The sequence below is a fragment of the Falco cherrug genome, chromosome 9 (assembly GCF_023634085.1).
Source record: "Falco cherrug isolate bFalChe1 chromosome 9, bFalChe1.pri, whole genome shotgun sequence".
NCBI lineage: Eukaryota > Metazoa > Chordata > Aves > Falconiformes > Falconidae > Falco > Falco cherrug.
Genome location: NC_073705.1, coordinates 57,257,842 through 57,277,598, shown reverse-complemented (window position 1 = coordinate 57,277,598; position 19,757 = coordinate 57,257,842). Strand labels below are relative to the sequence as shown.

The window sequence follows — 19,757 nt, the reverse complement described above, 5'->3', positions numbered from 1 at the left end:
TTTGAACATAAGCAGGAGTCAGACACATGCGATTATTAAAATAAAAGCTGCTAATAGCACTCCTGTTGCCACATTTGGGAAAAAAGCAGCAGCAGCCAGCAAACATTCCTGTTGAGTGCTTTGCAATTTGATTTTTGTTTGTTTGTTTTTAAAAAAAGACTGTATTTTCGCCTTATTTTTAACCCCAGCAGTCACTACCTGGAAGCCAATAGCAGATGTCATCTATGGTGCTGCTGTACACTGTCACCAGGTGCATCGAGAATTCCAGCTCAGGAAGAAAGGACATCATCCCACCAATGGCCTGGACAACCCACACCTGACCCCTTACGAACGAAATTCAGCACAGCTCCATACCCTGCCAATACAACCCCTCCTGACACTCACTGTATTTTACATTTGCTGGCACAGGCCAGTGTCCAAATAGAAAAACGAATTCAGGTCACTAAGTGAAGGTACATCTAATTCTACAACTTCTCTTGCCTGTGCAGCTCTTTAATTAACCACAAGAGAACAAAGTCTGGGGGCAGGGGAAGGCATTTACAGGAATAATTCCAGAACCAAGCCAGGTACAATGAGATGAAGCAAGCAAAAAGCTGTAACACCTTCCCAGTTTCCTCCTCCTCTTCTCCTCATTCAAGCAGCACAACAAAAAATAACTGCAATTGTACAGCCAGGAGCGGTCAGCTGGGGGTGAAGGATGCTGGGGAGACACGTAATGCTGGGGGCTGGCTGCGGGGGGTCAAGCCCTGTCCCCACCAGGACCGGGAAGCGCTACCCACCATCCTGCCCCAGAGACCAGGCACCAAACCTGGGTCTGCCCCTTTTAAACAATCCTGTGAAGAGCTGTTAATTGCACCATTGCAGGTAAGCAGCGAGGTGTCGATTGATCATCACAGTTCACAACTGAGACTTTCTGAAACTAGTGACAGCAGGTGGCAAGAGCCCAATGGAATAATACTAATAGGTGTGGAATACAGCTTTCTCACCTGCAGATTAATTCCTTCTGGGATCCTACAGAACACAGGAAGGTTTGAAGTGGTGACAAACACAAATCAGAGCAGGAGAAACAGCTTTGCAAGATGCCAGTCAAGTCCCTTGGCAGGTAATTTTGGGAGATGAGGTGCTAAAGAGGTCGCCAGGGCTGCCAACAAGGACCCCTCTGCGCAGGGCCAGGGGTTTCAGTAACCCCACCCCCCATGGTTGCAGTGACTCATCCTCCCACCGCCTGCAGCTTGGGCTGACCATCACCTCGCTGGCTCCATGGGACCCGACTGCTCCCTCTCCCCTCAGCCAGGAGAAGGACCCTGCCACGCTCCCGACTGCCATGCCTTCCGACTACTACAGCCCCTCCTACAGCACAACTACATCCTGGCTTTCCATTTTTACCACTTTGTGGTAAAATTCTGTGATCTAGCCCTCTGCTTCAAACTCCTCACTGGTTACCTCCATATAAGTGAAATAATTTTATGTTCTGAAGGACTGGAGATAACAATCAAGCAGAAAGACAATTTATCTTCCTCTTATTTTTCTGTCTAAAAATAGGCACATTATATTTCATGTCTTCCAGAGTTAGTCTTTGGCCTTCTTCCTGTCCTTTCTCCCCACACTCTGTCCTTCATTAAATTATCTCATGCTTTTTGTAATGCAACAGAAATTAATCTTTTCCTTGTCCTCTTCAGTGCTAAATCCTTTTATACCCATTCACCGATGAACCAATTTCTTCCCATTTACTAATCCAAATGCTTCTTTATCAGCCTCCTTGTTCCTGGCTTCCCCCCTCTCCAGTCCTGCATCACCTGTGTCTGCTCTGGGTCCTCCTCCCCAGCCCACACAGCAGGCTCAGCTCACATGCTCGGCGATCCAAAGAACAACGGGCTCGAGTAATGCCAGGGAAGACAACAGAGATGCAAGAAAAAAAGGTTTGAGCATCCTTTCAGCAGGAGTCTCTCTCCTGAGCACCAAGTGCTGCTCTCCTGCAACACGCTCCCTTGTTCTCGCAGCTCAGGCTCTACCCTGCATGCATCCTTGTGCTTGGAGAGCACCCAGCCTTTTGAGCATGGCTTTATTAGAATTATTGGCCTGCTTTAAATGCAATGCTCATGGGCTGGGCAGATGTGTGCAGGCTACCTTCTCAAACACAGAGAAAAGCTTGGGAAGTTTGCCGTTCTTTGGGCTGTGCTGTTGTACTTGAGCTCAGCAAATATCCCAGAGCCTTGGGGAGCATGGCTCCGGTTTCATCCTGCCACTCTAATAGCACGCATTTTGACTCAGCAGAGCCACAAATAGAAACGTTACCCCCTGGAACAAGCACAACTTTTTGTTAGGCTGCAGAACCACGTGGGATCCATGTTAAAATAACAGGACATGTGTACCACAGACCACTGCTCCCTTCAATTAAAAGCTGTTTTGACCTTCTCCTGGAATTCCAAATCCCACTAAAACTGTCTCTTTTCATGCCAAGTTGCCATGTGAAGTCTATTTATGTCACACTGGTTGCTGTATTGGTCAGGCTTATAAGAAAAAGTAGTAAGCTTGTGAACACGTGGATACCACATGAGTTGGCAATATCCTGAAAACAAGCAGCTTTTCAAGCTGAAAATACAAGTAGTCTCTCTTCTCCCCAGTGTTTCCATTTCCTATTAAATTACACCCAACAGCCAAAAGAAAGCGTCAAGCCTGTTGCAAAAATATATTCAGACAGTGAAGAAGTCTTTTCGCAAAAAGGAAAAAAGAGAAAATATATTTAGACAGGGTAGGAAGTCTTTCATTCAACAGGGAAAAAAAGAAAGAGAACTAAATGAAGCCAAATTAACAGCCTGGAAAATTTCTTTTCAGTTTCATTCAGAAGGAAATGGAAGAAAGGAGATGAATTATAGAAAGCAGGTTCTATTTTGCGAAGTTTTATTTTTAGGGAAGAATACGCTCATTTTTTAAGCTAAAAGAAAAAATTCTTGACTCACTCTGTGAAAACCCACTGAGCTCCAAAATGAATGCAGAGGAGAACTGGCTGGTTGGACTTTGTACCTCCTGTTCAAGGCTGTATGCAACCAACCAAAACTTTGAAATGCCCACCTTAAGCAGCCCTAACAGCCCCACATGGGGTATGGGATTCCTTGAAACCCTGAGCTTCAACAGTTTCTTGGCATTACACAGCAACACACTGGCCCTACTGAAGTCATTCACTCAAAGGATGCAGCCCCAGGCAGCACCCTGAGCCTTTTTAACTTCTCCCTTCAATCTACATTTAGAGAAGAAAAAAAAAAAAAAAAATTAAACACCAGCCGTTTTTTCCTGGCCTTTGCTATATTCTGTTTTCTACTTAATGAAAACCAAAACCTTTAATCAAGGTCCGTTTCACCAGATTTACCAGGTCCATCAACATGACTGTTACAGCTATTTCACTAGCTTTGTTTAGATTAAGAATTTAGATATTTGATCTCCTATAGTATCTTTAAAAGTTTACTGGCAACTTCTTGAGATTTATGTTCAAAGACCTATTGGATTTAAATCTTTTCTTACCTTCAGACAGAGTTAAAAGTACTCCCATCACTATGCTCTAAATATCAAACTACACAACAATGCTAAAGAAAACCCACATCAATGAGTACTACTATTGTGGCATTTTGTACCAACTTGATATTCACGGCTGACAAACAAAACTATAATAACCTGCATGTCAAGTTCACCTTATTAGTTTACCACATTTCAAAGTCAATGTAGACAAGCCAACCAGGATCAAACAAGAAAACAAGAACTACTTGTGAGTCTAAGGGAAAGTGCAGATTCTTCAAAATCTGAAATTTCACTTGAACACTGTTATTATTACATACATTTGTGCAAACAGCTTCCAAATGCAAATGCAGTGTCACTTACTTGAATGTTTCTGAAAGCTCATAGCTGTCCCCAAAGCAGCTGAAAAAGAAGAGAGCCCCATCCTGCTTCTGTTATACCCCACAGTGACATCACCAAGTTCAAGAAACAGACGCAGGGGAGAAGTAATGTAAGTAGAACAATTAACACAGTTGGGGGGAAAGAAATGGAGTTTTGGACACACAAGTATTTCATTGTATATTTAAGGCAGTTTTACGCCTGGGCTGACAAAAGCAGTGGCTTGTTGGATGCTGAATCAAGAGAAATGAAGGAACAAAAGCAGAGGGTAGTGCTCAGGGTAAAACATTGCACCAGGGGATAGGAAGCAGAAGGGACTGTTGCTCACCCTTCCAATTATATGGGATGCTGGATTGCCCCTGCCAGGGCTGTAAGAGATGGACGTGGTGCAGAGGGCGACCACCGAGAAGCAAAGACGGTCTGTGCCTGGAGGAGAAGGGCTGAAAGTCTCTGCAGGCAAAGCCCTCTTCCCATCACGGGGGAGGGTGGCAGAATTCAAGGACAGTGGTATGTTACTAAGACAGACTAATGGACAGGCTGTCATGGACTGATGCCACGTGGGACAGAGCCATGGTGGCACTGGACTCACTGCAGTGCTGGACTGGTATTTAAGGACCGAGGTCCCTGGCACAGTGGCCTCTCAAAGGGCACTGGAAACAACCATCTTGGTCTCTCCTGTCTAACCTAAGCTGCACTGCAGATAGCTGAGTATCTACCAAAAATGAATAAACCCCTATTTTGTTTACCTTCTTCTCTGTTGATCTCCTTTCCTGTGAGCAAGTTTAAATCAAGACACAATACATAGTGGGAATACAAAAAGAATCTGAAGCAGTTATGGCTTCCTGTGGAGTAATGTAGAAAACACGCTGCTTGCAGCCTCTGCAAGGAGAAGGCTGCAGAAAACACAGGCAAAGCAGCTCCCTGGAGAACCCAAGACAGATAACTGGACCATGGTCCAGAGCTGTGTGCTCACTAGCACACATATCCAGCAGGAAGAGTAGGAAAACCAAAAGCCTGGGCTTCCTGTCATAAAACATCACAAGCTGAAAGAAAAATACTATGCATCTACTACCTGTTTCGAAGGCTTTGTGCTTCCAAACAATTGAAGCTGTCTACAAACTAACACGTACACACAAGAAATCAGCATTTCTTGAAACAGTGGAAAGCACGTGTACCTAGACTGTAAGAGACACCCAGAGACAGCCCTTCCCAGCCAAGGATGGTGCAGTCAAAACCCAGCAGCACTTTCTTCAATGCAGGAAATACACCCTAAAACAGTAACAGCAAATGACAACCTGTTAAAGAGTAAATGAACTATTCTGGCCACATCTTAGGGAGACATCAGGAATGATGTAATTGAACTGAAACTGATGAAGCAATGACGATGAGCCTACCTCTTCAAAGAGGCTGGATGTAAAGACACACATGTTACAATTGATACCAAGACCAGAATTAGTCTCACCTCTAACAACACAAGGCAGTGAAGAAGAAAGAGTCACCTGCCTTTAATTTCTAAAACGTAATGGTAGCGCATGCTGTCAGAACTCCAATCTGGACAAGATCTTTCAAAACCTTGAAACCAACCTAACTTATTATGAGAAGACCCTAAAAAACCAAACAAATGAAAAATCAAACAGATCCTCACAAAAACAAGGCTAAGCATGGACACCTCACAAGCAGCAGCTGAAAAAAGTTAAAGTTCTTCAGCAGCTTCAGCTGATGATGCCAGTGCCGTAACAGTGCATACGAAGGCAGAAGGCAAACTAACACCAGACTTTAGCAATTGTGTCTTGCACTGCTGAAACCAACTGTGCTCTTCACAAATACTTTTGACAAACTTCTGGCTTCTGAATGGCCCAGACACAGACATGACCTTACAGGTACAAAGACACAGTTTGACAGTGAGACATGCAGGAAGCAGAGTGGTAAGAAACACTCTCTGGAGAACGGTGTATGGCACATGAATAAGCATCCTTAAAAGTGCAGCAATACAGCTGTGTGAATTGAAAGCAGGAGACCACGAAGAGATGCTAACACCCTATTACAGGAAGCAGCAGAGGACCAGTATTGGATTTCAGGGGAAGTTTTTGGGGACTCTTCTGTGGAGAATGAGTTAATATGTCCACAAGCAAAGTAACTGGCCCCTGGGAATAAGCCTAGAGATTTTGAAGGGCTGACAGTCCTGTTCACAGTACTGCACAGGGCAGAAAAGCAGGGCTCAGCCTCACCATGAACACTCACACTGAGGAGGGGGTCAGGGTGACTGCCTTTCTGCACAGTGTCAGGGCAAGCACCCAGCCCAGAACATCAGGAATGGCGTGGTGCACGCAGCTGGCCAAGGTGGCAGCTGCCAACTCATCGACCCAAGCACAGAAACCATGGCCTGCCAACAACTGATAGATGCAGCCTGTTGTTGGAGCGATCCAGCCAGACAGCCCAATAACCAGTGACTCCAAGCATGGCTCTTGGAGACAGGTACCAGACTCTGGCATTTGCAATGAATTAATTCTGGGCAAAGTCTAACTGCCTGGGTGTACAACTGCAGAGAATGCAAGAGCGTGGCACTGCCCACAACTGTGAGTGTCTGCACCATCTGCAACCAGTGGGCACGTGCACAACAGCTGAACAGAAATCCGCAGCAGCCATAGGGTCTGTACTGTGCCTAACCCCTAACAGCTGGAGATGCCTGCCAGTGCATTGCTGCCATGCAGGACCTCAGGCCAGGGGCACTGCAGAGCATAGCGGGCTCTTACAGGTGGCATCAGGTAGATAGCGTGAGATGAGGCTAAACATAGAAAGAAGAGGTGAGGATGGATCTTTACAGGAGAGGGCACAATGCTGTGATGTGGAAACTAGTCATCTGTGGTATCATAACAGTGTCATGGAAATAGGTGAAAGTCATTGGACAGGTACAGGATAGATCATGAGCACTCAGACATAGTCTCTTCTGGTGTAACCTAATAACGAACAGGACTCCAGGGCTGGAGCAGAATGCTTGCTCTGATGCCAAAGAGCCCTCAGAGCAGCCATTAAGTAGGAAAGAGACACAGCCTGACAACACAAGCACAGTCACTAAACACCACACAGCACATACAGAAAGCAAACCTGATTCCAGACACAAGGAGAAGATTCAAATGAAAAAGTGAATTAAACCAAATGTTTTTTATTAAAGAAAAACATCTGTTAGCAAAAGTGTCCCCAAATTTAGTTTATTTTGGGGGTTGGGATGTACAAAGCATGGCAGCCGGCACCCTCGCACTTTAAGGGAGGAGGAGGAACTGACCAAGTTACTGCACTTTGGTCACCTGCCCATCCTGACCTGACAAGACTAAAGCCTGTTAAAAAACTTCTGTAACTTCAAAAAGCACATCTTTTCACCCTGCTGCATGCAGATCTCTGTGTGACTAGCACAAAACACCAGGCCACTTGTCATTTCAGTCCACCCCCTGCCCAGCCCAGAGGGCTGCTTGGTCCTTGCCAGAGCTGGGGTAAGGTACACATGGGCAGGGGCTGGTCAAAGCTGTCCCCAGCCCTGTGCTCAGCAGGCGCAGATGCTGGGAGAGGGTGACATGACAGTGCTAGGAGGGTGAACAGCAGCTCCTTCACCAGGAGGGTGAACTGGCAGGGCACAACAGTGACGAGGGAAGAAAATGAACATGCTGCATATTGAACAGGGAATTTTCTTTCCTGCCCCAAAGAGCAGCTCTGTCCCAGGTTCTCAACGTGGATATTAAGGAGCCCCTCCTAAACTCCATGGGCATAAGAGAACAAAAAGTCCAGCCAAGAATACCATTAAATAAAAAAAGGGAAAGGAGGAAAAAAACCCTACAACCCAAACAATTAAACCCATTCACTCCAGCGGAAAAAGAAATTAAGTTTACATGACAAACTTTAAATTGGTCACCTAATTCAGTATGAACAATACTTGCATTTAAAAAAGGATGATTCAAGTTCTGTGACTAAAAGCAATTTATCATTCATATGAACAATTACATCTCTGGAAAAAGCCTATGAATCACATACAATACACAATATTGTAACACACAATTTGTAACTCCCAAGTACAAAGATGAAGACTGCACTAGAAGTGTATCACAGCAATACATCTTTAGAACAAATGCAGCAGCAGGTCAGCATGACACCAGAACAGCGCTTCTGCAAGGTCTGCTCCTTGATCAACCTGTAGCTAACCATCAGTGCCATCCACACTCTTAAAAAAGTTAGGAGGAACCTATGATTTGTGTATGCTATTGTTGGAAGAAGGGTTCGCCTGAGTCAAGAAGACGCTCAATACGAGTTATGCATCTTGCTCAACTTTATTAGTTTCTAACACTACTTATATAGAACCGATACACATGCATATTCGTAAAGCAGAAATAATTGGTTAGTAGTCTCTAAACACGCGCAGTTCTCACACCCCTAATTATCACGACTAAGATAAGCATTCTATCCATGTAGCTAATTGTGTTGCTGTGCTTCAGCCTCGTAGTTTGTTACTCCCTATATTCCCATACCGCTCCCTATCTTTCTTGGCCCTGCACCTGCCTTCCCAGCAGCTGTAGCTTGTTACAGCCACGGCCTGTTGGCACAACATAATTACTTGGTCTCAGGATTCAAGAATAGCTCAAGGCTACCTTTCTTGTTAACTTCAGGACAGCAACTTCAGTACAATTCTGATTACAGGCCTATTCTAATACCAGGCCTGGATTGTGCAGATCTTCAGAGATTCTAAGGCCACGCTTCTGCAGCTATTCTACATGCTATTACTTAGCAAGACTCCAGTTCAGCAACTCATTTCAAACACATTTATGCCAATCTCTGCTGAAAGCAGAACTGCTGAACAGCCTGAGATGAAACATGGGTTCAAGAGCTTTGCAGAGAATTGGGCCAGATGCTAAAACAGGGAACGATGGCAGGTTGTGCAGGTATGTTTTTCACCAGCATACCTGCAGTGACACTGAGTACCTCTATCCAAGTAGCTGGCATCTGGAAAGAAATTACAGCAACGCGATGGGCTGCCTTATCCATTGCTGAAAGCCAACTGCTTGCCTTTGGGAGGTATCAGTGGCAGGGAGGCTTTGATGCAGCCGGCCACTGGCCACAGATGCCATGTGGCTGCTGCCTGCCTGGGGCTGGACCCCCCAGGCACAGCTGACACTGAGCAGAACAGGACACCCTGCTCATTCCCACAGGCACTGCCTGGTCTGGAAAAAACACTTCACATGCATAAGTGCTTAAAGCTTTCGTCGTCAGTGCTGAACTTCCTCCGCATGCAGCGCTGCAGGATTTACAGAGCTAATACTTTCTTACAGGCTTTCACAGTCAATTAAATGTTGTGCCTGCCAAACACCTGGAAAACACATTCCCAGTCACTGAGAAGAGTGTAAGTGGAAATACATAGCCACACTCACCAAAACACGCCTCTGGCCCCTCATTTTTCATGTGTCCCTTGACTGACACAGACTGTTAACTAGCCAAGCACACAGCTGTAATAATTGATATCACTATTTTTTATGAAAAGTTGCTTGGTAATCCATAAAGCAACACTACTGACAGAAGCACCCTCTTTCCTCAGCCTATATAATTTATATCAAATAATGTCTTAAATGGGCAATGGTGATATAAGAGTCACTCTAATCATGGGTTGTAAACAGAAGGAAAAAAGAACACCAAAGGAAAAGCAAACATTTCCTCTTTTCCTTCATAATACCATACCATTCATACATATGTATGAATGAAAACCTAGTAAAGCAGCAGACTTAGGAAAGGTGCATAAGCGCATGCACACACATACATACGTGTGTTTATTTACCTATACACATATATTCCAAACAAGGTGTTCGTATGTCACAAGTCTATTTTACTTTCTTAGTTAATCCAGTGTCAGAGAACAAAAGAAAAATACTTCTCAACACTAATGAAGCTCAGCTTTCAATTACAGAACACCACACTATGATTAATTGAAGATACATTTTCTTTTGTAACTATTTTTAGTAAAGTAACAGGTAATTTTCTTAAGGATTACATTACACTGAGACAGTGCAACAAGGCTTTCAGACTTCCAGAATTGTTTGTGCAGAAAATAATACAGTATCTGATGGCAACAACACCAGGTTTACACAGGTCTAACACACATCCAGATATACCCTTAAAAGGAGTGAAGTTAAACCACTTTAAAACAACGTGTTTTCTGAAGGTATGTAGCACACAGACAATATGTATTCTCTGCCATACCTGCAAATATGTGTGCACAACACCCACAGCAGTGCCATGACTCTACGCACAAGCTGTCTCTGAGCACACACTGCAACAGGAGAGACCAGACCCACAACTCTCAGGGCTAACCTCTGTCCACATCCCACCTTGTAAGATAAACCCGGCCAGATGCAAGCACAGTATGGTAACTACAGTGAATAATGATTTACAAGTAACTGCAAAGACTGAAGTAAAGAAGCCATGAGTCTTAACTATCCTGACCCTCGCAAACTCCCAGCGTGTTTCAAATTTAACTTCTATTACTGACATCTTATTGAAAGATTAAAGGCTCCTGGATATTTGAATAACCAGCATGTTAAGAGTATTAACAACAAGAGTTAATCCAACACTCGGTATTTACAACACCACACAAACTATAATTGTTAGCAAATAGCAGGGATTAACCACAATAATACACTCAAGTTTTCAATTACTTTGCATCCTGATTTTGGAATGGCATGGGAAAAACAGACATTATGCTGAAAAAGAGTATAAATGAAATTAATCTGTTCTTGCACTTGCATAGATAAAATAGAGCTCTGGCAATATTCACAATCACAACCACCACCGTGGTCTGTCTTGTGTATTTGTGAACTTTCTTTCTTTGTTTGCTTTAAATTAGATCTTTAAAAACTCCCTCTGGCTTGAACATGGAGATAATTATTCCTTACCTACAGCAACTGGTTGTTTGGTTTTTTTAAGTGTATAATAGTATGAAAACATTTGGATTTAGGATCCAGTTTCAAAAGTGAAATCTAAAACATACTCAAGTACCCCTCTTCCCAAATCTCCCAAGAAAAACTCCCCATAAATTGCTAAGCCAATGGACTTTGAAAAATGACATAAACAGAAAAATCCATCACATCCATCAACAACAAAACCAGACTGTATTTGTTAATCTCTGGGGTTTTAGGGTCTTTTTCTGCAAAATCGTGCTCAACACACTTCACAGCACAACCCACAGGGGAGCAACGCTGTCCTGACTTGTGTCATGGCAGGAGGTGGGCACTGACCCACCACATGAAGTAAGCAGCACAATCAAGTAGAGAGCGGTTAACGGGCCATCACCATGTGGACCCCGGATCTGCTCATTGCATGTAACCTCTATGAACCTCTGGGGAGCTCAGCAAGCAGAGATCTACCTAGCAAGCAAGGTAAGCAAGAGAACTTATACCTGAACTAGATGAAAGAAAAAGAAAATCCCTGACAAGATCCTGAAAAGAATTTGGCTCTCTGAGCCACATCAAAGTGAGATCTGCCGAGAGCTGTATACCTACCCCACAGCTGTTTGCACACCATTTGAATTTTCCTACGTCCAAGTCATGACAGGGACATAGTTAAAAATTCAGGAAATATTAAGTTGCAGAGCCCCTATAAGGCAACAAAGACACAACAGTGAAAGCTGCTACTAAAGCCAATGATCAAGACAGTTCTTCCTGCAGTCTAGATTTTATGGAGTCTTGAAAATATCTTACATATTTTATTAATCCTGTTTCTGTGACAGCAGTAGACCTTCACATATGTACCGTGCTGGTATCTTGAAGCAGCACATGCCATAGACTCCCAGTGCCTTCTACACAAGAAATAAATGCACTGCAGAGAGCATCACAGGTTAGCCATTACGGTATGTACATACTGCATGTGCCCAACTATACCTATGGCTTTGTGACACCTGCTGAGCCCAACAGCTCAGTGATTAACTGCAGAGTAGGAGGCTGGCAAAAAAAATATTGTCTTAATACGGTAGAATGCATTCAACGGGCAAAAAAATTTAATGTGATAGTATGTAAATGCTCGCTTTTGTACAAGACAGGAACTTTCATGAACTAAAGATCAAGAGCTAAAGTTCATGAGCTATATGCACTTGTGTACAGCAGCATGTATCAACTGCTTCAAGCAATAAATGCTCTTTCATCAAGAAGATATCCATATTTACATGCTAAACACCTTTTGATTGGGCACTGCTCTGCCAAGGATGAAAGTCCAAAGCTTTCCCAGAATCATTGCAGAATCAGTTCCAGGACTAACACACCAGCAATGCGCAAGCTGTCAGTGAGGTGGCTCCAACACACCCTATTAAATCAGAAAAGAGATCTTTCATGCCAAAATACCATAGACCTAAGAATGGCTGTCAACTTGCTGCCAAGTGAAGCACGGGGGATGCCAAAATGCAGTTCATCACACTAATAAAGTAGTATTTAGTGATCTAACCTAAGTATTTGATAGCAGACGAGACCATGTTAAAGTTGTTTACATTCTATTTCAGAAATAAAGTGCCAAGGGACACATTTAGGAATTGATTTCAATTTGATCTAGGAGAGTGGGTTTTCAGTATTTTTTTTTCTTTCCTCTTTACTGCTGTATTTGTCCCTGGTGAGACCAGGGACCTCCATGCAGCATGGAGCTCGGACCTCTTCAGGCAAGTACCTGCTTCAGGCAAGTACCTCCCTGCAGCAACTGCACCATAACCCCCGCTTTAGAGTTTGCTGACGCAACAGGAGGCGAGGGGCTAATGTCCTTTACACTGTGCCTGGGCCACTGTTCGCAGAGGGAGAACGATTCTCTGCCAAATTCTGTCCTGGCAGGAAATTCAGACCAGACTGCTCTGCATACCTACCAAATGGCTGAGCATGCAAGTGATCCATGACCAGGGTGTCAACTCCAGAGAGCCGCAGGTACCAAAAATTCGGTGCGGTCTCATTCACTGCTTAGCTTAGGTGAAAGGACCTGAGGAGTCTTCTACTTACAGGTGAAACTGGAGCAACCTCTTCTATTGCTGTCTGTCAAGAACTGACAAGAAACAATTTAAAGAAACAAAGTGCTAAAAGGAAAATAATTTTGCTCAGTTTATTGATGCAATTTCTAAGAAGCCAGAGCAGCAGAACTTATATATGCAGTTGAAAAATAACATCCTTGGTATTGTATTAAGTTTCCATTAAAGATCATTGGATGTCTTGCAAATAGGTGATCTCATAAAGATATAAATTGTCAGAGACATATGTATAGCCCTTTGTGAAATGTTCCATCCAGTCAGTTTTAGCTTAAGCAGAAGCAAACTCTCAAACAAAATGCATAAATACTTTCCTGTCACATTTAAAAGAGATGTACATTTAAATCTGGCATTGATATTTATTTGGAAACCTAAGTATCACGCGATATTGAAATGGTGATTTTAGATGCCTAGAATTTTGATTTCTCCAGTTCTTTATTTTAGTACATTAATCTCAGGGACTGTGTTTGGGCCCAATTACAGAGAAGAGTCTCCTGCTATATAGATCCATTAACAGCATTAAGGTCCCAGGGCTTCTACACATAAAACCTGGACGTACAGTCAGTTTTTCTGGTTTCAGTCAGGCTACACCTTTGAACACCACACCAGGGCTCACTCCTCATGCCACAAGTGGAAAAACAAACAAATCCCCCCATTCCCCCCAAACTCCAAGCTCAGTATGTTTTGAAAGTGAAGGTTTTACTGTTCCCCCATCTCACTCCTCAGAGAGGAAAAAAATGCACTATTAGTACAAAATAGAGTTTTAGCAGCTTTCATGGAAGAAAACAAAGAACACACACGAGGTAAAACCAAAAACATATTCTAGTTTCTGATTTGTGTAATGCTCTGATATTGCAGTAACTTCATAAGAATTAACAAAAAGGCAGTGCTTATAGCAATTTTGGAATTTACGTAAATGCTTCATCGAAATGAGCACAAACCGGGCAGTAGTTCAGAGGTCATGTAAAAGGACATCTGCACATTGCTGCATGAGAACAGGGCAGGCAGTAACCTGAGGGAACACACCTCATACCAACGTCCAGATGTAATGGTAAAGGCCAACTACAAAAGAAAGAAATTTCAGCTCCAAAAATCATATAGATAATTGGGTATTCACAGATAATTTTCCCATTCAAGCACTCCTCCTGTTGTTAGGGAGAAGCAGAAGTGAAATTTTCTGCTTGTCACAGCAGTAACCCTTTTTCCCCACTTCCTCTCTGACTCTCAGCCACCCCAGCTGTGGAGCCACAGATGGGCCACCAGCTGTCTGATGGAGAGACGAGGACCCCAGCCCTGCTGCCAGCCCTGCCTGCCCCAGCAGGCTGCCACTGTGTCCCCTCTGTGCCCACCGGGCCACAGTCACCTTCGCACCACGCCAGGGTGTGCCCGAGGCCCGCGGTGCCCAACCTCACCTCACCCCTTCCTGGCACTGGGTCCTGCATGAGGGAGGACCAAGGGCAACGCAAACGCAGCGGCTAACTGGCTGATTAATGCCTGCTACAGCCGGCTGGGCTGGCAGGAGCTCAGGGGTCCCTGTACACCCTGCTCCCAGCAGGTCCCCACTGCGGGTGCTCAGGGACATGTCCGGGGGATGGAGCATCGCCAAGGATGGAGACCCCACAGCCACCCTGCTCCACACACACACACCCCCCCCCTCAGTGCATGGGCTTTTCCTCAGGTGCAGAGGGAACCTCGCATGCCCCGTTTGCTGCCTGAGAAGGGATTAGGGAATCCTGATCAGAAAACAAACAAAAAAAACCAAACAAGCCATCCTTCAGAAAGGAAAACTTTCACTTGCTTTGAGGAAGAGAAGGACAACCCATGGTGCTCTCAGCCAGACAGCTATGAAGAAACACTTCTGTCAGTCTCCATACAACGTTAATGTAAGCACCATCAGGAATTCTATCTTCATAAGGATTTTAAGAAGTCATAAAAAATTAGGCTAAAGGAAAGAAAATTAAAAAGCTGACTATCTCACACACAAAGTCACACTACTTGGTCCTTATCCGATTCATAGCGCTTCAGGAGGTGCTGAGGAGCAGGCCAACGAGGCAGGTCAAGCAACCCCTCACCCTTCCTGCCAGGCACCAAGGGGAAAATCACCTTCTCCAGCACAGGCCCAGCACTACTTTGGGGACTGCCCCCCGCAAAAGGATCACCCCACCAACTGCTCTGCAGATACAGAGCATTGTGTAATTCAGGCCTGCTTGTCCAGGAACGTTTGTGGCTCAGGAACTTGTGAGAACTGAAACAAAACAAGTATTCTTAACACAATTTGGTAGAGCTCAGTTGAAATACCACAGTTGTACACTTTTTTTCTGTTTTTAAAGACATCATTTCAATTTACTGAAACAGGACAAAACACTAATCAGGAAAGCAGGAACATTCTGTACAGAAACGCATCATTGGAATATTCCATTTTTTAAACATGCTCCCCAAATCAGGCAGTGATGCAAGAAGAGCAGCTGGAAATGCCGCTGATGTTGCAACAGTCCTTCAAACAAGCGTGAGCAGTGATGAACACACAGATCATCTTGGGGACACAGGGAAGGGGTTGAGCTGCCTGCTTAGCACTACTGCACAGCACGTCCCCTGGGACACGCTGCAGGAACACCACACTGTGCATCCCACCAGGGCTTTGATCACGAAGTGAAAAGTTCACATACATTTTTTTATTCCAGAACCTTTAAAGGAGCTGCAGGAATTCCATAAACCCCAGCTAAAATCAGATGTGGTCGGTGTAGCACCTGCTCCATTGTCCTAGCATGCAGAACAGCCTGGCCATAAGGAAACGTACAACAAAGCACCTTAACCCCATGCTCACATGTGCTTTGGCCTTTGTAACGGGCAGCAGAGCTGCCCAAGAGGTATGTGCTCACTGCGACCCCCACAAGAGAGGTTACTTGTTGAGGAGATAAGCAAAAGAAGGTTTTCACCTTCTATGTCAAGACATGTGACCATCACCATGCGCCAGCCACAGCCTCCGTTTGTAGCTTTACCTTTCACTGAAAAGCCCGACCTCCTTCCTCCTACAGCCCACGCACACCAGCCTGACATCCCCAGCACACTCCTCCAGTCTCCCAGCTCCTCCTGGCACCCCCAAGTGGGGTGGGACGGGGCATGCTGCAGCTGGTTTGGGACCCAGCGGACTTCAGCAGCCCCAGGCAGACCAGAGCCTGGCCAGGCAGGCTTGGCAGGCAGCTGCCAAGCTCACACTACCACTGCTCCCACCATGCTGGAGGAAGGAGGATGGCTTTGATCCACCTACAAAACCACCAACTTCACTGCTTACCTCTGGTTTTACAGGATCTCGGTCTTGCCACAAGAAGTGGCTGAAATTGGCCAAAAGATTCACACATCTTTGGGAGGAAAAGCAGGTGGGCAGCACGCTGCGGTGGGCTGAGAGGGCAGGAGACAGCCTGTCCTTCCCCGGCCGCCCCATGCTCCGGAGGGCAAGGACCTCCAGCCAGGCCGCTGCCAGGAGTGCCCCTCTGCCTTGCTGCTTGCGAAGGAGGCAAGCAGCCCACCACCCCTCCTGCCTGCCCTTGGCACCCTCCCAAAGCTGCCAGGCCAAGGGTGCCCTGTGGGCATCACTGCCCCGGCCCACATCCTGCACCCGGCCGCCTGGGGCCCAGCCCAGCCATCCCACATGCTGGGGTGTCTCCAGCCATACCCAACCACGGGAGCACGCACAGCTATGACAGGGACTGAAATCACATGCAACGCTTTCTGAGCTCCTACACTGTAAACAAGTGACCTGTACACCTAAACGGAGCCCCTCTCCTGGCACAGACATGGCATGCGCCCAAATGGCACTCCTGAAACTGCATGGCAGCGACCATGGGCTCCTCACTCCTTGCCACAGCCACACGGCTCCTGTCCCCTTTGCCCACACCAGGACAGGCTTGGCCTTTCAGTGGCTGTATCCTGAAAGACAGACTATTTTTAGAGCCATTAATAAGGGAAAGAAAAACAGATCACATTCACCAGGGAACACATCTGCTGCTCTCAGAGCTTGTTCTAGCCGCCACTGTCATTCTGTACTGAAAAAGCTCATTTTTCCTCCTCAGTAGAGGGACTCTACTGCATCTCCCCTGTGCTACATGGCACAAAGCTGCATTAGGATGACTACATGCATGGCACATGCTGAAGTTGCTACCCTCAGCATGTGCACCACACACCAGTAAGTTACTGCAAAATCACGCAGCAAAATCACCTTGTCCAGTTTTGGACAAGTGTACTCTGAAACCTGTTTTTGAAATGGTCCTGTTCCCTTACCTTCCACAAGAAGGCCTAATTCAAGCTACAGCAAACACGCTGAGAAGTACAAAGGACGTGGTTACGAGGTAGCGGGGTGGGGGGTGGGGGGGTGTGTCTTTTATGTTGGTGCAAATTGTCTGGGTTTTTCATTTAGCCTTCTTCACCATTATCCTTCTTCACCATTATCACCATTAAGTTCAAAGTAGAAGCCAACTCTCACGTGGGTGAGTTTCCACAGGAAATCCTGCCCTTCGTTCACTCTTATCCCTAAAGAGAACTGTTTCCTTTTGCTTGAAAAGCAACCGCCTTGAGTCGTATGCCACAGTGAATACTTTTTTAACACTAAATATAGATTCTCAAGGAAGGAAACATCAGGCAGACAACAAAAGCGAGGAACGTTAGCATGCAGCATGCATTGTGTCAGATGGTACAGGCTCTCTGAAAACGCACTTATGAGGAACACATGCTCTGTTAACACAAAAAAACCTGCAGACTAATGAACAGCAGAGACAAGAACTTTTCTCTTGAGTTTGATAAAAATCAAGCATTGCTTAATATAAATTCTACCCCCCCCCCCCCCCAAGCAAAGACATGCACAGACCATAAATACACCCTATCACCACCCCAGCCCTACAAAATAGTCTGACTGATCCTCTCACGATAATGGATATATAAATTTGTTACATTTTTTTTAAACACACAAACTTAACCTACCGCTGTAAGCTTGCACCTTTTTTTCGTCCCACACACGGCACAAGACATCAGCACAAAATAACTGGTGCCCCCATCTCTGCAAATCTCCCCAGCCCGACAGTTCCTCAGCCAAGCACAATTGCAGCTTTGCTTGCGAAAGCGAAACCTTGTTCATTACAAGCCATGCACAACCTAAGCAGCTTGCCTGACCAACTCCACAGGTGAACCCACAACATGGATGGTGCCATCTAATTCCAGTTCCATCTTCAAATGATCATATTGTCCCAGACCACAAAGGACAAATGAGCAGAAGTAGAAGCTAAGCTGGAAGCTGCTGCATCCATTTGGTTACTTCCCCTCAAACACCTGGCTGAGAAAGGAGGCTGTCCTGGAGCTCACCGATGTACCGGCTCTCATGGTCCAAGTGAGGCGCTGGCTCCCACTTCAGACACCATCATCACCACGGCCTTCCCCAAACTGCCCTTTCCCTAGTTGCAGAGATGTCCCCTCTCGCACAAACTCCTCCAAGCCCACCCCCTGCAGAGACACCCTCCGAGCTCCTTGGTCTCCGGTTGCATATTCCGAGACACCTCAACAACAAATGTAGAAGTGCATTTATTGTGTAAAAATAAATGTCTACCTAAACTCGAATTGAAGATCCAGTCCAGAAGTCTTTACTTTCACCCTAAGAAGTCCAATAGAAGTTATCCAAATACAACCCAAAGTCTCAAAATTAAGCTTAATTTGTTACCTGGTCCTGCTGTATACAGTTAAAATGAGACACTTTTACTCAGTAATAAACTGACAGGTCAGTGCGTGAAGCAATATTCCTCACACAAACCTCTTTCTATACAGTGGCACAGCCTCATCGCAACTGCTCCCACCCCAAACTTGTCGGCTCTGATGCTATATTACAAATGCCACACTCTCCTCTTTCTGTCTTTATGGACAGTTATTTTATTTTTCCTTCTTTAATACTAGGTGTTGATATGTATTTATCAAATTTCCATTTGCCTCTCAATCAAACTCTTAAAAAACCTGTTAGATCAAGTTGGAGTTTAGCAGGACAGAGTACATTTCATAAAGATCCCTTTTTCCCTCAGCACCACTATGGACACAACAGTTAAGACTTAACGGCCACCACCAGGGGGAAGTACCAAAGCTTTCATTACCCTCAGGAGAACACAGTCTCAGCACCACCTGAATAGAGATTTAATATGTCAACCTGATTTTCAAAGAAAATTATCAAGCTATGTATTCGCAGGTGTGAACAGATTGATCAATTAATTTATTTTCAAACAGTTGTGACCAGTGGGTAGTGGTGTAAAAGGTATTTAACACCTACAGTGCTTGCAAAAAACCTCCTGCTACAAAGGGGCTACCAAAACACAAGCTGGCATTTCAAATAGAAAAACTGTCAAAACAAGCTTCTTCAGATCTACTGCACTTCCCATAGTGTTCCATCTTAATTCCCTGCACAATTTTCCATTACTTAGGCAAGAAGCTTTTTGTTTGAAACTGACCCAAAATAGCAATAGATTGTGAATAACATATTTTTTACAGTCTTCATTATAACTCCGCAAAACAAAAAATGGAAATGGACCTAAAGCATTCCTGTTTCTACAGCTGACCTCACATTCACGCTTTGCAGAATTAGGGCCCAAATTACCTTTCTGCAGATTTTTACCAAATAACAGGGAAGGATCACATCAGTCAGCAAACAGTACAGAAATTAAACCACATTTTTACAATATACCCACGGAAGTTAACTGACTACCTTCAAAGCAGTAATTTACCCAAGGAACTAAGGTTACTGCTGTTTAACCCACGCAACATGGTACTGGCAAACAGTTCACAGGCATTTACTAGGCATCAAGTACCATCTGTGTTG

General features: G+C 44.9%; 1 protein-coding gene across 2 annotated transcripts in view; it reads right to left on the bottom strand.

Moving 5' to 3' along the window:
• Nucleotides 1-19,757, bottom strand: part of INPP5A (inositol polyphosphate-5-phosphatase A) — a 257,300-nt gene that overhangs the window by 195,998 nt on the left and 41,545 nt on the right. The window lies entirely within an intron of this gene.